This window comes from Pygocentrus nattereri, chromosome 8, assembly GCF_015220715.1.
Source record: "Pygocentrus nattereri isolate fPygNat1 chromosome 8, fPygNat1.pri, whole genome shotgun sequence".
NCBI lineage: Eukaryota > Metazoa > Chordata > Actinopteri > Characiformes > Serrasalmidae > Pygocentrus > Pygocentrus nattereri.
The window spans coordinates 13,827,544-13,851,305 of record NC_051218.1 but is presented as its reverse complement, the minus strand read 5'-3'; the positions used below and the strand labels follow the sequence as shown (position 1 = coordinate 13,851,305).

At 38.8% G+C, this 23,762-nt stretch overlaps 1 protein-coding gene across 2 annotated transcripts in view; it reads right to left on the bottom strand.

Annotated features, from left to right (window-relative positions):
- The window catches only part of slc36a1 (solute carrier family 36 member 1), a 56,902-nt gene that overhangs the window by 5,778 nt on the left and 27,362 nt on the right, over positions 1-23,762 (bottom strand). The gene's annotated exons all lie outside the window — the stretch shown is intronic.

Genomic DNA, 23,762 nt, shown 5'->3' with positions numbered 1-23,762 from the left:
GTAAATGTGTGCTCAAAGCTTGTGCCTCTTGGTAGCTGCTATGACTGCTCCTAATGTTAAAGGAAGCCTCCCAACAACATACTTTTGAGACATTAATTCAGATTCATGCCTAGTTGTAAAAGGCAGAAAAAAAAAAACCCTCAAATCTGGCCATTGCTAATTGCTCAAACCAATAACTCAATCCAATTTTGTGCATGATCCTTCCACGTTTTCTTTGATCCTCCATCAAGTAGTAGGATCATGTGACTGGGCGAGTCCTAACTAGCGGGTGGAATTGGAGACGTCTAAATTGTGGAGAAAATGAAGAAGAAGAAAAAAAAAAAAAAAAAGAGAAGCATGTAGTACATAAACTGTGCATTTAGATTCACAGAACACATAGGCAAAATGCTTCTTAAGAGCAGAGGCTGCTACTGCAGCAAATTTCAGCAGATTTAAGAAGAAATGCTAGATAAACTATTTAGACATCTAGTGTTACACCAGCATATATGACTTTACAGCAATGGTAATGACTCATGCACATTCATAACAACCAACAGGCACCTTCTAATGACAGCTATCTTATAACAAACTTCTTAAATAGCACAGCAGCAAATGGTTTCAGTAGTAGCTTAGTTCTCATAAACAGCACATCAAGGAACACTGAGAACAACACACAGCAATAATTGATATCGCATTGATGACTCTGTTAAAGTTCCTAATAACAGCCCACTGCCTACGGTTTGTCAATCAAGAGTCAGAGGGATCTCGCAGTTAGTGCAAATGAGGATGTGCTTTATCCTCCGGGCTCATTGGCAGTCATCGCGGCCATGCTGAAGCAGCAGTCCTGGGTCAAAGCTGGGGTGCCCGTGTTGAGACTCCTGCCCATACCAATCTTCCCCTTTAAAGGGCTGTCAGATCTGACACACAGCAAATTGGAGTTGGAGAAAGGCCAGTCTAATTTGAGTCTCTGACACTTTGAAAGCTCTCAAGTCGCAGGGCCACAGCCGTGAGATAATTTAATAACAAGGCAATTGAAAGGCATGCTCAGTCGAGCCTCTTCTCAGGGCAGACCGGGGACAAAAGCAGCAAAGAGGATGAGCCAACTAAGCTATTACGCTCAGCTAAATCACTGCTGAAAAGAGAGCCAGAGTGAGCCTTAGATAAGAACCTCATGACCGTCAGAATATGGATTAAGTACATTGAATCTTTAAAACCTCTCTGAGATACTGATAGAAATACTTTCATTTTTTATCTAATTACTTATATCAAAGGCTGGATATGAAACTCTGCTTAAAAGGTCTGGTGCTCAAAATGCTCTGAACAGCAGCTATTATTTGATCTTTGCAGCTAGATTAATGTCATGCTCTTCATGTCATTCAGATTCAAAGATTCAAAGCATATGCTGAAAATGTTATTAAAAATCCATTCGGTTAATATATTAGGTATAATGATTCTGATGCGTATCAATAACTTATTGAGGTCACACGGCAGAATCACATGGCCGGTCACACAGGCACGCGTCTTTCCTGTGAATGAGTGTGGAGGCTGGTGCACGCTCTGTCCCAGTGTGTGGATCAATACAGCAGCATGACTCACCACCACATGCCCCATCAGAAAATCATACACTAATGGCTTAATATGTGCGACTGCAAGTGAGCCAATGACTATATAAATGTGCTTTGGACTGAGACGATGGTCAGATGTTAGATGAGGCTCACAACTGTAAATCTTAAACACAACGAAAAAGTCAAAATGCTGTGAATTCTAGCAGTGTCCCAAACAGAGTTTAAATAAGATTATTAGCATGGTAAATGGTAAATGACTGTAGCTGAGGATGAAATAATAACAGCAAATTTAAAGATTTTCAAAAATGTATACTGTTTATTTTTACCATATGCTTTTTAAAATACCTTAAAATATGATCCACAAAACAAATAATCAGCAAGAGCAGAAAAAGATTAATAGGAAGCTAATCGACAACAGATCCACTGAGATTTTCCAACATGCTGTTGCTGTCATAAAAAAAATGTGTAACTTCCTTTTTTTCTTTTTTTGGATTATTATACATTAAAGGAACTAGCTGGATTACATCATTTGGATACATAATTGGATACGTAATTTGGATACGTCATTATTCGTTCAATTGCATTTCTTTTTAGGATATGGTATTTTTAAGCCACAAACATTGTAGCCTAAAATAAATGTATAGAAGCTAAATGAGCTCAGGTGTCTCAGAAATCAAGTGGGGAGCACTTTAAGTGATCAGACAATAAAAAAATGCTTGTGGCAGATTTTGTGATAAGTTAGTAGACACGAGAAATTTGATGAAGTCCTACCAGGCGTTCGATCCAAACTGCCTCCGACTCAACTCTGTGCCATAATTCTCCTTTTCCTTTCTAATGAAAGAGTTTAAAATGTGACAGCACAAACAGCAGATTTGTATATTTTGTAAAGCAAAAAAAAAAAAAAAAAAAAGTTGTGCAATGCATGCGCCCCCCAGGCCCCAATGGTGAGGGCCACGAGAGTCGGCAGGAAGGCAGGGCCTGAACACCCAGCGGAGACGAAGACGGCAGGGAGAGAGCCGCGAGTGTGGAGGGGATGGAGTGCAAAGCCCAAGCTCCCCTCACAGAAGCGAGTCACGGGAGTGACGACGGAGGACGACGACGGTGCCGGCAAGGAGTGAATCCCGAGCTCCGCCACCTGGGCCCCGCCCACTGTTACACAGTGAAGCCGCTTCATTACACCTCACGTTCTGCCCGGGTGGCCGAGCTGCCAGTTGGGGGCGGTGATGAGGAGGTGGAGCGGCGAGCTCTCGTTATATGCCCTTAATGAGAGCCAGCTGATGCTGATCTGGCTGGCAGCGTGAGCGCCTTTTAAAAAGAGCTGAGAGGGAATAGCGAGAGATAGAAAGAGAGAGGGAGAAGCTTCAACTCTGAACCCTGCCTCCAGCGTCCTCCTTGAGCCCAGGGTAGCACATGCCATGCTACAACAGATTTTACTGCTACAAAATCAAAAAACAAGACTTGTGTTATGGTTTTGATAGATGTAAGACATGCATCTAGCACAGCTAGTGTGGTCTCTAACACTGATAAAACTGAAGATTTCTGTTCTGTCAGACAGGTGACAAAAACATACTTTAATTATTATTTTTAAAGATCATATCAGAATGTGTACACTGATATTTCTACATTTCAGAAATATCAATGAGTATTCTAAGCCTGTAAAATGCTGTTCAGTCCAGCATTACAACATTAAAAACCATCACATTTTATAGCTTTTTTTAATCTGGAAACATAATATATACACTATATATATATATATATATATATATATATATATTAGTGCAAATATTTTATGATAAACAGACCAACAGAAATAACCTAAAATTATATAAAATACCGTAACGTCATAACATCATAACATCTTAGGTGACAATGACCATTTTCAGAAATGTTTGTGCTCAATTTGTACTTTTATAAACTTTCTGTTTATTTATTTATTTATTTATTGCCTTTTCATTTATTTGATGGATAAAAATTTCATTTATTTTAAACTGGATAAAATGAAACATATGAAATGTGCCATAACTTTTGCACAGGTTACATTTTATGTTTATTGTATGTATGTAGTTTATATATTTTTTCCCAATATGTTAAATGTATCAAACAGAAATGGTGCATTAAACCGTGCAGAAGTGTGTTCTCTGTAGAGAATATGGTCCACAATGTTCTGTCTAGTAAAAGCTCAACCACAAGATGAGCTAAACACATTAAAGAGCCCTCAAAGCTAACAACAATTGTTCAGCAGCCCAAACAAAAAACTGTGAAGCAAACAAGGACAGTGATGGGGCGAAGACGTGGAGAAAGAAAGACGGGTTATGGAAATGGATTACAATGAGAAAATTTGTTTACATGGGAGAAAAGGTTCCCGAAATTACATGTGTCTGTGTCTGTATCGTACACAATTTTATGAAATGATCAGTTTCAGAAAGAGTGACTGAGGCCTTCATTAGGACAGAAGCATAACCACAGCTGCATGGCACCATTGCAATAGATAAATCAGAGGCCCTCAATTTCATGAATGGAGCTGTGGGAAGGAAGCCAGTAGCTCACAATCAATGGACCATATCAGCTCTGTACAGCTATAGTACAAGGCTGAGTGCAGTGCTACAACAGAAACAGACAAAAAGAAAACTGTTACACTTCTAGGATAAAAACAGTTTTTCAGCAATTGTTGAACAACAAACATCTTCTGTCTGCTCAAGATAAGTCAAAGGCTTAAAACAGTGAACACCAATTCTCTGGATGGAAAGACAGTCTACATTTTATAAGCGCTCTATAAATGGAAAGTAAAAACTGTGACTATATAATTACAAGCGAATGGATTCTATTATTCTCATTAGCAAGGGGGACAGTCTTGGTGATGTAGTACAGATCAAGACCCGCCAGCAGTAAATATGTTCTCATCTTCTCAGTTATTACTGTTAATGAATAGAGTTAATTAGAAATAACGCTAAAGACCATCACTGTATGCTTGACTTAGTAAGATGAAATAAATCTGCAGCACAGATCATAATATGGTACCTATATAAAAAAAAGCTGCATCTTTGTCTCCTTCTCTTCATTTGGGGGGTGGGGGTGTCCTAACTATTCTAACCTAGCTATTCTAGGACGTTGGTGTTGATATGGGCCATGATTCTAACCGTATCTCTCACTCACTTGAATTACTCTTGTAGATGGGGGTGGCTGGAGAGGCAGAAGATGCAGGGCTTTCATCAAGTAAAACATAAGTAGTACTTTGCTCTGTCACAGACATCTGAAGTCGTGAGCAGGGATGAGTTGATGCTGTAATTTTTCAGACTGCGTGTGAGTACGTTTTTCGATATCAATGACATTGTGTAACCTACTTTTTAGAATTAAGCAGCGGTTAGTGTAAAGGTGTACATAGCGGTTGTGATTGTGTGTGTTTTAGAGTAAATGAGTGCAAAGTGGTTGTGATTGTGTGTGTTTTTATAACAAACTACAAACTGCACAAAAGGGTAGTTCTTATGACACTCTAGCTGAAAATATAAAGAATTTTCCCCCAGATCCCACCACATCTCCTTGAAACGTTCCCTGGCTCTGCCCCCTCATTATCCCCAAACCTGCTGCTTGTTATGTTAGTCTGGCTTTTTTTTCTTGGCTGCTTTTGTGTAATTCTTAGCAGTATTTCCAAGTCTGCCTCGTTAGTTCTGATGACTTTTACCCGCTTTTTTCGGTGATGGTGGATTTGTCTACATTTTGGCCATCTTGTAGTCCCTGCCATCTCAAAATTGATTCTACTTATCTGATTTAGTATTTAATAAAAAAATAAATAAAAACAACCAAGATAATGCAAGTTTTGTTGATTACTTTAAAATTTACTACTACTGCAAAGCAAACCCTCATTCACCATCAGCTTGAGTCATCAGCACAGCAGTGTACACTAGGCTTATGCCACATGACATCAAGTGGTATTGGATGTTGGTATTAGTGCATTTTTGAGTATGAACACATGTAAATGAGTCAGATAAGTAGAATGAATTTCAGACAGATATCTGACGCAGTATCAGTATCGATGCATCCCCAATCATGAGTCAGTCAGCAACATCCCCTCATAAAGAACTCCAGGTCTAAACTGTTCTTCCGCTTTGGGGGGGGGGATTTTAACATTTTCAAAAATCGCCCCTATCAGTTTTAACTACTAAACCTCACAATTCAAATCACACATCTATGTAGGATCAAATGTGTGAGCTTCATTTAACCACCTTCGAAAATATAATTATTTAAAAATTGGCTTTAACCCAGGGATCATCTGGATGTTGACAGTAACCTACAGAAGGATAATACATCCTCAGAGGCCTCTAGCACCATACAGGTTACGGTGCACTGAAACATATTACATTCCTGTCCTCTTTGGGGGGGGACTATCTTACCTAACTTCATGATTTGCTGAGTACGTCATCCTTCCTAACTAAATGGTGCAGATGTTGGGATTACCTTGTGTCATCCATTGCCTCACCATCAGCCTCACCCACAAGAGCCTACGGCTCTTCCAAAAGTTGTTGATGACCTCTTTATAGCCTGTGATTACTCTCTTCTGTGGTGGATGATCTACTTTTAAGGAATGAGCTGTTCAGGGCAGGCTGAGGGCAACACCTTATCACTTTTTAATGATTGTTAAAAGTCAACACCTTCAAAGACAGAACATCGCCCTTTATTGGCCCTTTACTCTTCTGTCATTGAAATCCAGAAATTTAATTTCACCCAGGGAAGGGAACACTTATAAAGCACTGAGTGTCCACTATCTATTGCAGCTGAAGCCAAAGCGACATGCAGCATCCTTTTGAAGGAGGCTGGTTAAGAGAGATGTAAACTGCATCAATGTATCGATCTGAAGGCGGTGACTGGAGTGCTACAGTCCATTTTAATTGATTATATTTGATCATTTTTGCAAAAATAAAAAAATAAAAAAATCTTGTGCTGCTCTTCAAATGTAAAACATGATTGGTGTACTGTTTTCAGAGCAAGGACAATAAGCAAATGTTGAGAAATCAATAAATCCGGACAAATTCTTGATATTGTGTTTGTTCACCCCCATCACTCCACATGTGATAGATAAAGTCTTTACCACTAATAACCCTCAAAAAACTACAGGAGAGGATAAACGGGAAATTCCTTGCAGAATTCCCAGTATCTGGAAAACAACTCACATCATTCCTCTACACAAAGGAGGTGAGACATCAGGTCTCAATAATTATAGACGAATCTCTAAGTAGCCCTTGTAAATGATCAACTCAGGTCATTCCTTTATGCAAACTCTGTCCTGTGCAGTCATCAATCTAGTTTTAGAGAAAAACACAGCACTATATCTGCTGTCACACTTCATTTAAACGACCTTTTTACTGCCAGATACCAAATACTGCCTTTTTATTGATCTCTTTAAAGGTTTCACCACAGTTGATCATTGTCTACTTTTAAAAAGCTTACAAAACATTGACCTTAATGATAAAGCTACATGTTGGACACCTTTCAATGTGTGACCCTGGGACACCATAAATCTGATCTACTGCTAGTAACTAAAGGTGTGCCACAAGGTTCAATACTGGGTCTGGTCTTATTCAACATATACATCACTGTTATTCCAACCTCCATCTCAGACTGTAAAGCACACCTATATGCAAATTACACTGTTTTATACTGTTTCACTGATTCAGGTAGCAATGGAAAAATGTTCTTTTGATGCGTTCCAAACAGCTCTCTTTAAGCATGAACTAGTTTTTAATGCGAAGACCAAATACATGCTGTTTTCCACAATTTCTAACTTTTAACTCACTAAATCTTACTATCCTGAAGGGATCCAGAATTGACAGGTTTGCTGAATACAAGTACCTTGCTAAGCAAAACGTTTTATCCAGATAACACTGAGAAAGGATTTCTCTGTTATTAATAATTGATTGCGATAATGTAATATACAGACCTGCGCCTGCCAATAGCCCCAAGCCCTTAGACTCGTTCTTTCTTTCTGCTTTAAGTTTTATCACCAATACTCATTACTGCACACTATCAAAATGGAGGTTGGTCCTCTCTGGCAGTGAAGCAGGAAACACACTGCCTTCTCTTTAACTACAGAGCACTCAGCGGCCACATGCCATCTTGCATGCATCAAACAAATGGAAACATAATATAAACAATGGAAACTGATCAAACTCGTGCCAGTGACTGGATCACCCTACAGGTGCTGAGAGCTTTCACTGAACTGGGAAAATCTGCTTTGAGCCGCAGTGCACTGCTCACACAGTGAGCTGGAAATTATTACAGGAATCTCCAAAACTCCACCACTGCTGTGACTCGACCATTTAAACTTTTAATCTCCAGGCACCTCCACTCAGTTTTAGGTTTTTATTTATTTTTATTGTTGTTATTATTTAGATTTTTCTTATCATTTTATTACTTTATCATTAATTTTATTGTTCGTATTTTATCATTTTTTCATATCCTAAGTAGTTATTTTATTAATTTATTTTTATTACCAGTGTCCGTAAGTTTATTGTTTTAATAATAATTTTGTTTTATTTTTGTCTTGATTTACTTTTTATTTATTGTCTTTATTTAATTTATCATACATTTATATTCACTCCTTTTAATCCCTTGTTTTTTTGTATAATGCTCGTTGACATAGTAAGTGAGTACACCCTCAATCTACTTGGAGTTTGAATAAAGGTTGATTTGACTGATGTGTGTCACTATATCTCCCTGTGCTGTTGAGTAAAATGGGCTGTTTACCAGTGCCAATGTCTTTACACTGGCTAAAAGAAAAATGTTGACTTTGCAGCCATTAATACTTGTTGGATCTATTTCTTCCTACCCTGTGTCTTGTTTCCAGGTTCGTCTTGTAAAAAAAAGCACATTGGACTTGAAGTGAAAGTTTCAGTGCATTAGAGCAACATTATGTAATAATTTTACTGTACAATAACAGCTCAAAATCATTTGGTGGTACGCCAGCCTTTACTTACTGACAAGAGCTAAAAGAGATAAAAAGGATTCACAGCTAAAGGGAAAACAATGCAAATCTGACAGCAGAGTAAGTAAGTTGCATCCATGCCAATGTTATTTATGAAAGACTGCAATGCAGGCTGTAACCTTATCTGTGTTATTCCTGTCTCACAGAGTTGAGTAGTTTTTCTGGATGCCAAAAGTCATCTAACCTCAGTCCTGTTTCAGGCTAGTATGCAAAAACAAATTTATCTCACAGCAAACAGTTTGGTCAGTCTTTGTCAATCTCATGTCAAATAAGCCCTGAAAGTTTGCAACATTCTGTAATAAAACCTGTACTATTACTCTGCCTTATAAGTCAACATGGTTCTTTCTCTTGTGGTTTTCTTTGCCAGTGTTGTGCTGAATTGTGTCTCACCAGCAGAATCCCTGTTCTCCTGTTCACGTGTACACACACGACACTATAAATTACACTCACAATTTTGGGTATTTACACATAGAAACATTCCATAATCGGGAGTGTAATGTGTAGTTTCAATATACCTGCTTAGAAAATGGATGGATGGATGGATGGATGGATGGACGGATGGACATTTATGCACGCAAAAGTGAGTAAAGTGAAATACACCCTGCAACTGTAGGGGGAGCCCAAGAGCAAAAAAAAAAAAAACAACACCAATTCTTGCATAATGCTGATTTAAATCTGTAAAATTGAACTGAGTGTGAAAAGGCCTCAGTATTAAAAAGCATCAACTATAAGTAAGCACAAAAATTCACGCTGTGATAAACAGGGCAACTCACTGCTGCATGTGTAAATGAGGTAAAACCAGAACTGGGGTTTCAGACAGTGAAAGTGAGTGTATTGGCACATACAGTGCTCATCAAATGAAAAGAAAAAAAATAGACTTTGGTAACTATCACTAAACAGATAATTAGTCCCAGTTCTAATTGTTTTTTTCCTACTCATCAATTTCAATAAACATCAATAAACTGATAACTGGTCTCAGCCCTAATTGTTTTTCCTGTCTGTCCTCCCTCTGTGTGATATAATTCGTCCACCAACATGCAGAAACAAATTAATCTCACGCCAAACAGTTTGGCCAGTCTTTGTCATTCTTTAATTCACTGAATTCTTCCCTAAAGAATCATAATCACATTGAATCACATTAATTCTTAACTTAGGCGGGACAGCTATTTGTAGAAAAGTACATTAGGAAAGAAAATGTGATATTTGTGGATGAAAACTTTAATTAGCCACTCCAAATGGTTCAAAAAACACATTTTAAAACTTCAAATGAAAATATTTTGAATTTGCCAATTCTTGTCAAAGTTTGTCAAAAGTGAAAGGCTTAGCTGCTACTTGTAAAACTATTCCAGTGTCAGACAGAATAAGAGAACTAATTTATGTTCCTCCCCCAAGCAGCTTATTAATAATCACAACCAGGAACAGGCAGTTAGAGAATATTTGAGTGTGGATTCACCGTGAGGGGAGTCATATCGCCATCCTCAATGCCATTTAAACCTCCTTTCAGTCAGTCCAAGGACTGAACTGCAAAATCTAATTTAATGAAATGGAAACTGAAGTGTGTCTTTGGGGTACTCATCTTGCGAGTCTAGTTACGGCTGCTCAGAACTGAGCTCATTACAAAGAAGTACAATATTCCACAGTATCTTCATAGCTGTAGGAGAAGCACAGAGAGAATTTGCTCTTTGATATTGTTTAATCGAAAGGATGTTTCATCCCCTTTGGAATGTGATTCTGCCTATGGCAGAAATAACATGCATAAAGCCAGAAGTTTCAATATGAATAGTGGCTTCAAGGACAGATATACATATCTGGAAAAATGGACTGGTGGTGCTGAAATGTGTAACTGCCCACATACCTTAAGAACCCTAGGAAATTTAAATCAAAGCTTGACAGTTGGGGTGGGCAATATGGCAAAAGCATCACCATGCTTGAAGACATTTTCATGATACACAATACATGTATTTTTCGGAGGTACTTAAATCACTTTTGTGCAGCACTAAATCCGTTAAACAGAAATAATTAAGCTCTCTTGGAAATTAAACATGCAGTGGGTCAGTGTTCTTCAGTGACGTATTCACAATATCAACAATATATTTGTATTGTGACATAATTTATCGCAATTAGGATTAAGGTTACCTTCCCTCTAACAATACACATTTTAAAATCAGAACAATTTGAACTGTGTACTACACCAGAGGGCAGTGCAGAGCATGTGTTTAATGTTTTGGTAAGTTTTTCATCTGTGTAATGCAAAAAAAGGCTAGATCATCAAATCTGGTACTGGGCAGCAGTACAAAGTGTTACAAAAAAGCATCAATAAACAAGAAGCTTAATGTCATTTTACACTTTACTTGTGTTTATTTAATGGAATAAAACTTCCTTTATTTACTGAACTTATCACATTAATATCAGCTAACTTCACAAATTCCTGTTTTATAAAGTAAAATATTATGAGGCTAGCTGAGGTGAAAACAGATGCTTAACATGTGTCTGTATAACTTCAGATCGATACCTTTCACTGTGTAAATTTCACACATTTTGACACGTTTATCTATGGATGTGTGACCTGGTTCTGAGTTTAATTTAATACACAGTAACAGAGAGATGTTGAGTGGCATGTTTTTGCTGCACTAGAAGTGGGCAATATAATATATTATCATTATCATGATATATTTTGCTATCGTGATAGACAATATGCTTTTATGAACATATGGATGTCATCTTGCTTGAAGAAGACTGACCAACTTCATGTTTCATCATGAAGAGAGTATAATTAGTGCTGTTCAAAGGGATTTAGGTGCAGAATGGTATGTTCAATAAAAAATGTTTTAGCATCATGCTTTGACATTCTTTGCCATATCGCCCAATCCTACACTATGCACTATGTTTTGTATGCCTGATGCGTTTGGTACCTGTGCAACATTAATTTTCTGCCCTCTGTTTAATTTTGCTAAATTTGCCAGCAACATGAGCTGTCTAATCAATGTCATCTCGTTTGTTGGCATGGTGATAACCAAGCTGACAGATCACCTGTGTCCCAAAAAGTATAACTTTTCACAAACACCAAAAGAATTAGAATCTCTACAGCCAGCTTAAACAGGACTCAAACTGGGCTACGAATACCCAAGCTATATGTGGAAACACTCCAAATTCACCTTTATTCAGAAGCGATGAAGCGCTCTCTCATTTATTTTACAAAATAGAAAGCCCGTCTGCCCAATGTGAGTGTTTGCTTGTTCTGTGAGTAGTAAAGTATATCTTATTTGCAACTGAAGACATTCCATCCATTTGATTTGTGCTTTGTCTCGTGTGGAGCTTCATCTCCAAAAGCAGCTCAAACTGAGTTATGGAGATTCCAGGTGTGAGTGAAAGAGCTCAAAGTTTTAGCTTCTGAACCAGGCAGAGAAACTCTTCATTCTCTTTTTGTTTTTCCAAAGTGGAAAGAATCCTGCTCTATGGTCACCAAAATGGAACCAAAGGGTATCTTTTTACATCTATGTATGTATGTATGTATGTATACATCCATCCATCCATTTTCTAAGCCGCTTCTCCGTCAGGGTCATGGAGGGTGCTGGAGCCTATCCCAGCAGTCTTCGGGCGGAAGGCAGGATACACCCTGGACAGGTCGCCAGTCCATCGCAGGGCAGACAGACAGACACAGACAGTCACTCACACCTAAGGGCAATTTAGCATGTACAACTGGCCCAGCTGCATGTCTTTGGACTGTGGGAAGAAACCGGAGAACCCGGAGGAAACCCACGTAGACACGGGGAGAACATGCAAACTCCACACAGAGAGGACCCCGGTCGCCCGGCCGGGGAATCGAACCCAGGCCATCCTTGCTGCGAGGCAACAGCGCTACCCACCACGCCACCGTGCTGATATATATATATATACACACACACACACACACACACACACACACACACACACACACACACACACACACACACACACACACACATATATATATATACATATATATATACACACACGCTGCTCAAAAAAACTAAGGGAACACTCAAATAACACATCCTAGATCTGAATGAATGAAATATTCTCATTGAATACTTTGTTCTGTACAAAGTTGAATGTGCTGACATCAAAATCACACAAAAATCATCAATGGAAATCAAATTTATTAACCAATGGAGGCCTGGATTTGGAGTCACACACAAAATTATAGTGGAAAAACACACTACAGGCTGATCCAACTTAAAACAAGTCAAAATGAGGCTCAGTATTGTGTGTGGCCTCCACGTGCCTGTATGACACAAGCTCCTCCCAGACCTGGACTAAAGCATCCGCCAACTCCTGGACAGTCTGTGGTGCAACGTGACGTTGGTGGATGGAGCGAGACATGATGTCCCAGATGTGCTCAATCGGATTCAGGTCTGGGGAACGGGTGGGCCAGTCCATAGCTTCAATGCCTTCATCTTGCAGGAACTGCTGACACGCTACAGCCACATGAGGTCTAGCATTGTCCTGCATTAGGAGGAACCCAGGGCCGACCGCACCAGCATATGGTCTCACAAGGGGTCTGAGGATCTCATCTCGGTACCTAATGGCAGTCAGGCTACCTCTGGCGAGCACATGGAGGGCTGTGTGGCCCTCCAAAGAAATGCCACCCCACACCATTACTGACCCACTGCCAAACCGGTCATGCTGAAGGATGTTGTAGGCAGCAGATCGCTCTCCACGGTGTCTCCAGACTCTGTCATGTCTGTCACATGCTCAGTGTGAACCTGCTTTCATCTGTGAAGAGCACAGGGCGCCAGTGGCGAATTTGCCAATCCTGGTGTTCTCTGGCAAATGGCCAGCGTCCTGCACGGTGTTGGGCTGTGAGCACAACCCCCATCTGTGGACGTCGGGCCCTCATACCATCCTCATGGAGTCGGTTTCTAACCGTTTGTGCAGACACATGCACATTTGTGGCCTGCTGGAGGTCATTTTGCAGGGCTCTGGCAGCGCTCCTCCTGTTCCTCCTTGCACAAAGGCAGAGGTAGCGGTCCTGCTGCTGGGTTGTTGCCCTCCTACGGCCTCCTCCACATCTCCTGGTGTACTGGCCTGTCTCCTGGTAGCACCTCCAGCCTCTAGACACTACGCTGACAGACACAGCAAACCTTGCCACAACTCGCATTGATGTGCCATCCTGGATGAGCTGCACTACCTGAGCCACTTGTGTGGGTTGTAGAGTCCGTCTCATGCTACCACGAGTGTGAAAGTACCACCAACATTCAGAAGTGACCAAAACATCAGCCAGAAAGCAGAAAGGTACTGAGAAGTGGTCTGTGGTCCCCACCTGCAGAACAACTCCTTTATTGAGTGTGTCTTGCTAATTGCCAATAATTTCCACCTGTTGTCTATTCCATTCACACAACAGCTGTGAAATTGATTGTCAATCAGTGTTGATTCCTAAGTGGACAGTTTGATTTCACAGAAGTTTGATTTACTTGGAGTTGTTTAAGTGCTCCCTTTATTTTTTTGAGCAGTGTATATATATATATATATATATATATATATATATATATATATTTTTTTTTTTTTTTTAAATTAATAATAATAATAATAATAATATTATTATTATTATTATTTATGTATATCTTTTATCTATGTTTAGATGTTTCTATCTATAGAAACGTGTACATATATACACACACATGTAAAACTGTATGTTTTTGTATATTTTGCTTTTCCATGCTGTGTATTCACATTGCTTTTAATGTGTAAGACTTAACTGTTTTAGGTTGTGTAATAAATGATGAAATGCGCACCCTTAATAACAATAATGATACATTACCATCATATTGCCCATTCCTACTTAATGTCAACACAAATAAAAAAAAATGTTAGCATTGACATTCCACATTCCGACAGTTCTTTTTTTGGATTAGAAGGTCTAGGTCCAAAATAACGTCCCAGTCTAATTCCCCTCACACAGTGTAAAGGTGACCAGCACGCACGTGCTGCATAATCCGATCCTGAAGCCATTCACCCTTTATCAGCTGGCATTCTTGGAGACCCTGCAAACCTTCTAGCTTGTGTGTCTGCTTTAGTTTCACACAGGGGCTGGATGGCGCTGGTTTGTGATGAGATGGAGGGGAGGGGTGGTCTGCAGGAGGTCAGTTTCAGCAGCTTCAGGGCAGCGCCTGAGGGTCCGGCACACACCACGATCTCTGGCGCTCACCTGTCACTGTTCTACCAGCAGTGACAGTGCACTCGCAGACAAAGTACAGGACCAGAGGGGGCACACGCACTGTCCTCTCCACTTTCCATCAACCACACGCACGCACAGGTCTTCATGAGCCCAGCGGATACCTCATCCTTTGTCTACGCTGAGAGCACGCTGTGCTGTGATAACTCCCACATGAACAAGCCTTTCACACACAAAGAGAAACTGGCCTAATGAAAGAAGTGAGGTTTCACACCCACACCGCAATCCCTCCGCCTTCCTTTCATGGCCAATTCACCGCCGCTATCTCCTTTGAACCTTTACATAAAAGTCACAAACAACAAGGGTGTGCACATCTCTTTGTAAATAAGTGAGGATTAGGCTGACCACCATTTAATTATACTCTTTTTTTCCCAAATCCCTTTCCCCAAAAAAAGGACTTGGCCTGCAATTAATGAAAGTGCAAAAAGTAAAACTTTCCAAGATGCTCCATGACGCAAATCAACAGATCGCAACAAATACGAATTTTACTTTCTATTAAGCTAAACCAAGCCAGCAGCACATGTTGCCAGAGAACACAAAAATGCATCAGGGCACCGCAGTCTGTCCGGGACACATTAAAGTAATAATTGAGGCAGGTCTGAGAGCAGGACAAATAAAAAGTGTCCGCAATAAAGAACCTCTCTTAGGGTTCCCGAGTGGCTAAGAGAGTTGTGTTCTGTCAACGTGATCCGTGAGTCCAATAAAAAATGAGAGAATCTACAGAACATGGCAACGACAGAAAGAGATATCAAGCAAATCATTAGAAAAACAAGTTAGAGGTGGCACAAAACCACTTTTCCTTTTGCAGTGTTGAATGATTTGAGGGAAAAATCTAATTGCGGTTTTTCTGATCAATATTGTCAAAACTGATCAAAACTGTGATTATTCTATAAAATGTGCTTCAGGTATTTTTATTTGCCAAAAAGACCAGTACATTCATTTTTTCAGACTTGATGACTGAAAGCTGGACGTAGTATGCCAGACTAACGGTGTACGAGCTCTATTACAGGGGTGTCCAAATTTCAGCCCAAGGCCAAATGTGGCTCCCGGACTGTTTTTAATTGGCCTGTGGCATCTGTTTTATAGTTTGTTATAAGTGGCCTTCCAGACAGTACACTGCAGTTCTTCCTCTCACCTGATAGTGGCAGCAGTGCTGTAAAATCAGTATGATGTGCCGCACTGTGCTAACAAAGTTAGCTAAAGTTTAAGAGTCTTTCTTCTCTGACTAGACATGCAGCTTATTTACTGAACCCACATTTCACTGTTGTCAGAGCAAAACCTCATATTTCCAAAATGGTAACAGGATTACAAGAAATGGTAAACAAGTTTACAGGAGAAGCAAAAAACGTTCTTTACTTTGAATGCAAGTCAATGCAACCAGGCTTTTTTTCCCAGTCGCTTTGCGTCTTTTCTTATACCAAAAACTGAAAAACGACAAAAAAGGAGATGTGAAGTTTTCTTCAGACAGCAGCAATTTAGCACAGACTGCAGCCATAAAGCTCAAACTCAACACTGCTGACTAAATTTAATATCAATAGACAGCTGTAGTTATTACCCAAGTCTTATCAGAAGCTGATTCAACAGTTCAGTAAATATTAACCCAATAACAGCTATTCATGCTGTGTAATCTGCTCTTAATATAGTGATTCCTGAATGCTGTTGATGCATTTATTTGACATGCAAAGAACATTATCTAACAAAGCCAAAAATATATAGATTTCTGTTTAACAAATTACACTGAAAATGTTAACACAGTGTTAAATAATGTATAAATTGCAGCTGTTGCAATTTGAAAATTGTACTCTTTCAAATTGTGATTTTAATATAATAGTCATTATTGGTTAATCATTCACTGAAATGTATCAGTTACAATCTAAACAGATGTGATTTCTTCCTTGAAACCCACTTTAAAATGGGCTATTTTTAATTGCCCTACTAACAGAAGCAGTGTTTTTGTTGTTGTTTTGTTTTTTTTTTAAATACAAGCTAAAACTTTTATTTTTGTTTGGCTTTGGAAAAGGGCTACAAATCTCACTCTTTCACAAGTCTCCCAGGAACATCTTTTGACCATAACTTCAGCTTCAAATACAAAACATATCCTCAAAAAATGCTGTGTTTATAAAAAAAAAAAAAAACTCCAAGAATAATCAGATGCCGAATAGCAGTGGCTGTTAAGCAAAGAGTGGAGGACACTTTACATTTATAAAAAAAAAAGGCAGGCCATGGGTTGGATTTGCCTGATGCTGGCTTTGAAGTCATGTTTTATTGGAGCGATTAATGAGCAGTCATTGAAAAGTTGTCATCCTCCATGGGTTGGATTTGCCTGATCTTTCAGAAAAGGCATGGACAGTGTCACGATTTTAATTGATCATGATGAAATGATAGCACATAAGATGAATCAAATGTCTCTCTTAAAATGTCTCTCTTAAAAATCAGATTTATTTAACCATGTTGATCAATTAAATCAGAGTATTTTAATAACAAATGACCTTCAATCCCCAACATACTTCTGTAACAAAGTGCTATCTGAGGCATCGAATGTCACAGGTGTTCAATATTAGTTTTCAGCCTTGCCTTGATGCACAGATTTTAATTTTTTTTCATTTACAAAAAGTTATGGACTGTAGATGGAAAAATATGATCACTTTCTATAAAATAAGCTCCAGACCTTTTTGCTTGGCAAGATCTGCACCTCTATTTCTTTAAAGCTGGATACAGTGTGCCAGATGAGTTCACACACTGAAAACTTACTTGGCAAGGCAACGTTGAATAATGTAAGGTGCAATTAAAACTGCAGCGCTGTCGATTTTAAAAACTGCACTCTTTCAAATTACAATTTCCATATAAAAATGATTATTCAGTCCAGCCTCACAGGAAGAAATACAAAGCTAACAAAATAACATCCTAAATGGCAGTGTGTGCTATTTCAAGACAGATTTGTTACAGGATTGGATCAAATCCACTCTTTTTGTTCCTTCCAATATCAGATCCAGCATTTTCCACTGATGTGTGTGAAGACCATCAATACTAATGTCTTCTATCTGAAATCCTTTCTGTTGACTGCGATGCAGTTAAGACAATAGTAAACAAAGACCTGAGCAAAGGCAATTGCATTAACATTTTAACATGCATTCAGAATGCATACAGCTTCGCAATGCAAGTGAAAACACTTACTTTGGGGGAAAAAAAAAAACCTTAAGCTAGTCAGCCTTGTAATGCTCTGCATCCAATCATGCTGAGGCCTGCTGCAGTGATATCAAAACGCATTAAAAAACGATGCTGGCTTTGAAGTCATGTTTTATTGGAGCGATTAATGAGCAGTCATTGAAAAGCTGTCATCCGCACTTGTGAGGATAGTATAGCATTACATTAAAATGCTGCACAGCTCTCATCTTGCGCACTTCACACTGGATGAAGCAGCTGCTGGATGAATGCTCTGTGCTAATCTTTGACCCATGGCGGCAGACGGTATGTTACTGTCGGAATATCAGTCCTGTAAGAACAGAACGCTAAGTGTACATGACGTTATTTATTTGTGTCAGCTGGAAGCACACTAAAACACTAGGAAAGACTAATAGGGCAAAGACTCCGAGCCTAAACCATGCTTTTGTGTGAATGCAAGCATATTCAGGGCATATTTAGTGCAACACATCAAAATGTGCAATAGCTTTGTACTCAGTCTTAACAAATCTAATGGGGGCCTAATACAAAATGCATGCAAGTGCAACATGTAACAGAGAAGTCACATGTGTGCCAATCTACATAAAGCTTCAAACAGACACAAGATCAACTAGATCACCATAAAAGTACATGTCACATGTTGGGTCACCGCCAATCACGTGTCATGGGAATAGGAAAGAACCTTCAGTGTTTCCCCTATGAGAACATATTTAATATGACAGCATCAAATTATGATAAATAACCAACACGTTTCTCATGCTTCACAGACCATGGGAAAAAAGTACTAACTAATTCAACAGAATCACAAATGTAAATGAAAGGTTCACCACAACAACCGCACTGCATACGCATATGCAACTCTGCATTTAATTACAGTCCATTTCACCAGCACACTTCACTGCCTCCGAACAACACCTCCTGCATTTTCTGAAGATTTTATCCTTCAAATACAGAAATATATCAGAGAGAGAGAGCCCACAGTTCAAAGTATTAGACACTTTTGGGAATTCCAGTTATTAAAGTGTGCAGGCATGACAAGTTTATTGATCGCTGCTGCTTAACAAATTTCCTTTTGCCTGTTGTGGTCCTAAGATGTTATTAACATTCAAAAAAGGCAGTTTCAAAGTTAGTCACAGGGGCATCATTAGCCCCACTTTACTGGCACACATGCCCCGGTAAAATGTTGCTGTGCTCCACTAAAACCACAGCGATAAAAAAAAGTCAACAAGGAAGCCAGTAAGCTTTCTGTTTTATCCTGGACTGCTGAACAGAACTCCAGGACACGCCATACAAATTCACTACAGGCACTACATTTCCCATAGTGCCCCCAGTATCTTTCCAAAAGCTTGATTTGCTAACGCTTTCAGTCAGAGCCAGTTTCTTGCATTATTTCGCTTGTCATAATGGACATACATAAATATTTCAAAAATGTCAGCCATGCAGCAGACAAGGTAATGATAGCTACTAGCTAAACATTTAGCTAGCCTTTTATAACCTATGAAAGTTATGTTAGCAAAGGCTTTATTTGTGCTAGCTAGTAAAAGGGGCATTGATAACACAAGTCTGTGTTTTTTTGTTTTTTGTGTTTTTAGCTAGGATGAACTGATGATGCAAAGACAAAATCACAATTTCACATGTAGTTTTACGCCACAAGTGAATTATTTCACACGCCGGTGTGTGACAATAATACTAAAATCAAATATAAACAATTAAGATAATAAACTAATATTTTCTCAAGATGAACAAAACAGGGACAAGAAGAAAAACAGAAAATACAACAGGAAGAAAAAGGGAAAGGAGTATCAGGACACAGAGTGAGAAGAGAAGAGAAGAGAAGAGAAGAGAAGAGAAGAGAAGAGAAGAGAAGAGAAGAGAAGAGAAGAGAAGAGAAGAGAAGAGAACACAGAGGAAAAAGGAAAGGAGCATCAGTTCAAGTTTCTTCATGCTCACACATGCTGGAGGAACACATCTCTGCCATGACCTTCTTAATCCATAAGGCTTAAACTGGATCAACTTCTGAACGCTGAAGTGACAGGATGAATGGCCTTTTGCCCATCTCATCTCCTACTGTGCATTTCCCAAACCTCTGGGCTTCCCTGTATGTACAGCAGAGTGTACAGGGGAGTACAGAGATCTATTTCTTCATTCATCTGGGGTGATAAACCACCACATTCCCTGCTGACACACCAACTGCAGCTCAGAGGCTTTCTACAGAGACTCAAAGAACAGCAGAGAACCTTGAAAAACTTCCATTAGTTATAGGAGCAAACACGTCTGTGACTGACAAACTCAGGTCTCCAGCAAAAGCCACAGGAGGAGAGAGCAGTGGACAAAGGAATGTTAATTTATCTGCTCAACATGCAATTGAAGCTGTAGCTATCAGTGCCCCAAAAGAAGAGAAGCTGATCAAACAAATCCCCAGATTAATCAAATTTTATTAAAGTTGCAGATGTTCAGTTTAACCGTGCTCTGCACTGGCCTTCAATCAACTAGAATGGATGTTTTTATAAAAGAAGAAAAGAGAGAATTCTGAGAGAATTAAAATCTACATGACACCGATAGAAACTAAAACAAACAAACAAACAAACAAAAATCTAAATGACAGCCAATGTACTTCTCACTTTGCCATTAGGGCAGCACAATTTATTCTTTCTTAATCAATGTTACAATATTAGCCTTTGTAAAACTGATATTGCAGAGGGCTTCAATGTGCAAATGAGACTCCAATCAATCACTGAATGTTTTATTATATGTGGAGAGCATCCTGACCTTTTTAAATACATCGTTGCATTTACATAATCCAACAAGTGCCAATCATTTGGCTCAAAATAATGCGTGTCAGTCTTTAACAAAGTTACATAGAGAATTCACCACTATATTTCAGTATATTTCAGGACATATCACAACCACAATATATATCAATATAACTGTGATATGATGTACTACACTGACAAAAGAAATGTTGACACCCCTTCTAATTAGTACAATTAGTGGGTTTGGCCATTTCAACCACATACGTTGTTAACAGGTTCCTTAAATCAAGCATGCAGTTATGCATTTTCCATATACAAACTTTAGCTGAAGAATGGGTCATACTGAAGAGCTCAGTGACTTTAATGCAGCATTGTCAAATTTCTGCCCAGCTAGAGCTTCCCAAGTCAACTCAAAGTGCTGTTATTGTTAAGTGGAAATGTTACTACAGCTCAGCTGTGAGGTGCTAGCCCATACAAACTCACAGAATGGGGCTTCCAATATCAGCACAAGAATTGTTCATTGTTGGTTTCCATGTCTGAGCACATAAGCTCAAGATCACCATGCACAATATCCACTGTTGGCAGGGGTGGCAAGCACATCGCTGTTGGACCCCGGCACAGTGGAATTACCACCTCTGGAGTGATTAATCATGCTTCACAATCTAGCAATCTATCTCATAAATCTGAGTTTGGCAGATGAATGCTATGCTTGAGTGTATAGTGCCAACCGTAAAGTTTGGTGGAGGTGGAATAATGGTTAGGGGTTGTTTTTTTATGATTTTGACTTGTAGTTCCAGTGAAGAAAAATGCTATGATGCAGTGCTCTAGAGAGCTGTGTCCTTGAAACTTAGTAACAGTTTGGGCAGCTGTGTCCTTGAAATTTAGTAACATTTTGGGAAGGCCCATTTCGTATTTTGGCATGATAATGTCCCCATTCACAAATTAATGTACATAAAAATTGTTTACTGAGTTTGGGGAGGAAATGAGCGAACGATCTCAACAAAGCCCTGACCACACGCCCAATCAACATTGTTGGGATGATTTGGATGACCAACTATAATCAAGGCCTTGTGGTCTTGTAGCAGAATGTAAGAAAATCCCCAGCTATTTCACAAAACTTAGTGTAAAGCCTTCCTAGAGTCTATTGTAGCAGTAAATGGGATTCCAAATCCATATCCCATGCATTTGAAATGCGATATCCAGCAAGCACATATGGATGTCATGCCTGGGTGTCCACATACTTTTGACTGTGTAGTATTTTTCTGTCCATATTGTAAAACCCTACTTGTCATGCAGGTAAAGAATGTGAGGTGCATCACCACATGTTCACTGGGAAAATGATCAATTTACAAATCCCAATATACATTAATAACCTGCACCTCAGCCACAACTGGTACAAAAACAGCCAGGGGACTCAGCTTTTTCCCCACGACAGAGGATGAATGGTCCTCATAAATACGTCCTGCTTAATGTTCTCGCTACCCAAGAAGCAGCAATCATGCAGCAGTGCTCTGATTATAGAGCTGGAGATAAAGTGTCTTTATTCAAATCCTTTCAGAGGATCAGTCTCAATTGAAGTGATATACCCCCAACAAAATGCAAAATAGACACATTTACGCATTCTAATCTGCCATTTAAATGCATTTTAAATGAAGAGAAAATGAAAAGAAAGAAGACTGAAAGTCCAATTGTGGAGGGCTTGAAGAGCTGACCAACGGCCCTTCAGGGGCTGGATTGAAGACTGGCTAATAAGATCAAAACATGAGGTCCTTAAGGATCCACTTAAGGAAATGAAAACTAAATTCCCTGTTATTTTATACCTTTTCCCTTGAATACAAAAGGCAAGAGGATTAAAGATTGCAGGATAAACAAATCCTTGACAATGGATATGCATAATATTTATATACAGGCAACGTACAAACTGTGCTGATACTGCATTGGAATTAATAGCAAAGAAATGAGAAACTGACAAACTCATCTATATGCAGTTGGTGAAGAATTGTAAGTGGAGAAAAAAAAAACACGAAGTGACTTGTAATCTCTACATAGACAGCTCTATTGCTTCACATGCTCGGCTAGTTCACATGTGAATGAGGAAGCTATCATGGCAAATGTCAATGTTTCATTTGAATATGAAAATGTGATTGTCGTGTTGTTTTAGGACACAGTGACAAAGTCTTTGAGACTAGTTATTTTGAGTCAAGGGTAGGGTTACAAGCATTGTGATCTGGCATAATAACAACAACAACAACAACAACAACAACAACAACAACAACAGCAACAGCAACAGCAAAAATAACAATAAAAATACCAAATAATTTAGTAAAGTGAAAAGAATAATAATAGAATTTTAAGCTAGATTAAAAATCATGTTTTCATTTTCAGTTTTTTTCTTGTGTAATGGAAAGTATTGCAGAAGGTCAATAATGTCAGGACTGAAAAGTGTGGGAGCCCCTGGTCAAATGACATGTGTTGCTGATGTTTTCACACCTAGTTAATTCCTTAAAATCCAAACCAGAATTTGGATTTTTGTGATATTGCATCTTTTTCATTTGTTTCAGTTGGTTTTACACTGCAACAGCTGAAGGGCATCAAATTATACACGAGCACTTGTTTATTGCTCATAAATTCTGCAGGGATTCAAACGCTCAGTTACTCTCACATTTATCCCCATTTGAGCCAAAATAAATCTAAATTTGCAGGAAAATAGAGATATCTGCAGATTTAAGATCAGTATTGGAATTATAATAGGTCATTCAGAGCTTTAAAAACAAACCCAAAAAGAAGGAATGCATTGATATGCAAATCTTAAGCTGATGTCAATATGTTTCATTTACATATTTGTTGATATATACAAACATTAATAAAATGTAGAAACCTGGACTACTTCTACCTGGTTTGCAATTATAGGGAAAACAATATTTACTGCTGCAGAGTTACAAATACAGTAAAATTAATTTTCTTAAAAATGAAATTTCTTAAATCACACAATGCAACCTTTGTAAAATTATTTAAATGAGAGTTTAACAGATTCAAGTGGACCTATAAGATATTACATATATATAAGATATTACAGATATTACATAAAAAATATG